This window comes from Salvelinus sp. IW2-2015, linkage group LG27, assembly GCF_002910315.2.
Source record: "Salvelinus sp. IW2-2015 linkage group LG27, ASM291031v2, whole genome shotgun sequence".
NCBI lineage: Eukaryota > Metazoa > Chordata > Actinopteri > Salmoniformes > Salmonidae > Salvelinus > Salvelinus sp. IW2-2015.
Window position 1 is genome coordinate 24,892,860 of NC_036867.1, and position 2,665 is coordinate 24,895,524.

A 2,665-nucleotide genomic window follows, 5' to 3' on the forward strand; every position below is an offset into this window, starting at 1 on the left:
ATATAACAAAGTATTGAGAAACTTTTGTTATTGACCAAATACTTATTTACCACCATAATTTGCAAATAAATTCATAAAAAATCCTACAATGTGATTTTCTGGATTTTTTTTCTTCTCATTTTGTCTGTCATATTTGAAGTGTACCTATGATGAAAATTACAGGCCGCTCATCTTTTTAAGTGGGAGAACTTGCACAATTGGTGGCTGACTAAATACTTTTTTGCCCCACTGTATTAGCATCTGGAACAGAGTAGGAGGCAGTTAGATTTGGGCACGCTATTCATCCAAAGTGAAAATGCTGCCCCCTATCCCTAAAAAGTTAAGCCTCAGCCATGTATATCTCACTAGGTCAGGGTATTTAAGCCTCCATATATCCACAAATTCCAATATGTTCATGACATTCATGATTTCCTTAAGTGCATGAAGGTGATAGTTTGTAGTGTGATTTCTTTTACGGTCCATGGAGTTATTTAAAACCATATTATAATCTCCCACATAATAATAGAGTCTTGTGTTGTTAGGGTTGATAAATTATAAATTATCTATTTTCAAAGAAGCGTGGATCTTCATTATTTGGACCGTATAGGTTAATAAGCCATATCTGTTTATCGTCTACCTTGAGGATATATTGGACAATTTGCACATTTGGATCAAATTAGTTAATTAATATCATCACCTCTTTTGAATTTCTTTGCCCATGGGAGAAACATACTTTGCCCCCCCAGTCCTTTTTCCACAAAACTTCCTCTAAAATTGTTGAATGAGTTTCCTGTAAATAATAGATATATTCCTTCTATTTTTGCCAGGTAAATACTGATCGTCTTTTCTTTTCTTTTCTTGTCTGCTAAGCCATTACAATTATGACTGGCTATACTTATTTCACCAATTACCGTAATGAGACACACGTTTCAATTATATTTATCATAATATATGTTCGTAAATAAAGGTTAAACAAAACAAAAATATATATATTTTTAAATTGTAAACGTACTATTAAAAAGTAACATGATGATTGTCTATATAGCTCTACCATGATATTTGCATTGCTACAAAGTAAACTTCCAATTGGTCTCCACTATTCCACCCGCTAAAACCCCTCCTCATCCCGAGTTGGGTTGTCATCCCAATGACCGGCAGACCACCGCTGACCCCCCAGATCCCATGGTCCCATCCTTCGAAAAGAGCACACAGTGCCACCCACAGAACAGAAGCAGATCAACCGCCAAAAGCATTTCCATCGCCCTCACCTTGATTTGTATTATATATAGATATTTACTGCTTATCTTAATTTCCATAATTAGCTATTAATATTTGTATTACTATTTGTAGTAATGTAGGCAGTTTATGATTGTTACATCTTACTAGTATTGCCATTACAAAAGTAACATTTGGAAAGCAATTATTATTTTAGCAAACAATTATTGTGATTCATCCTATATTGTCCCTAACATCTTTACTCCCTCGCAACAGTTGTGGGATATATACACATACATACAAACACTCATACCCACTGAACCCCTTCACCTCACTAACAACCATACACTCAGATGCTCAACAGTTSTTCCATCTCAGAGCCCAACTCAAGAAAGGCCTTGTTTGCGAATGCATATACAGTTGCAGCTGTATGAGAAGGTCTGCAAAATTGAGCAAAAATTGGCAGATTTGATTAACCATTGTCACGTCCTAGGTGATGGAGATCAGATATATCTCCTTCCCCTGAAACACCCACACGTGGTCCCCCATTGTGACCGTATTCCCAAGCATCTCTGTGCATTCAGACCTTTGATGATTTTGTGCCACCAGGGCCACAATAATATTGCCCCCTCTCTGAATGTCCGAGTGTGACCCCTCCCCATGGGTTACTGCAGCTAGTGTTGCCAGCACTGCCACTGCCTAGGTGGGGGCACCCCGCTGAAATCCCCACCGGCTAGGTACAAGGTCGTCAAGGTTCTTATTAGCAGCTTTGAGAATTTCCTTGTATATTATGCTCTCCAATCAGGGGGCTTTGGCTTTGTAGGACCAACCCTGCCAGTGTTACGATCAATGAGGACAATTGTGAGGAGTCAGGCGCAGAGAGCAAAGATATGGGGAAAAACCACTCTTTAACGTCCAACCAGAAGAACAACTGGTAACGTCAAAAACATTGGCGTAAAAATCCAACTTGAATAAAGTACACACTGGAAAATAAATCCAGACTGTGGAAAACCCCAAAATAAACGAACAACCTCATACAAAACAGAAAGACAAGCCCGCACAAACAGAAACGGGCTAAACGAACTTAAATAGCACCACCCTAACAACCAAACAATAAACAGGTGAAATCAATTAGTCAAAACCAAACGAAAAGGAAAAAGGGATCGGTGGCAGCTAGTAGACCGGCGACGACGCCAACCACACCCATCTTTTTCTTCACAAAAAAAAACTCGAGGAGACGGGTGACATGGAGGGCCGAAGAATCCTGTCCAAGAGCTTCCGTGACAATGTCTCCATAGCCAACGTCTCTCCTGGACAAGGATACACATGACTCCTGGGTAGTGCAGCGTTTACCTGGAGGTTTTATCACGCACTCCCCTGTCGATGGGGTGGTAATTGGGTCGCCTCTTTTTACTGAAAGCGATAGCCAATCGGCATACTCAGCGGGAATGCGCACGGTGGAAACCTGGTC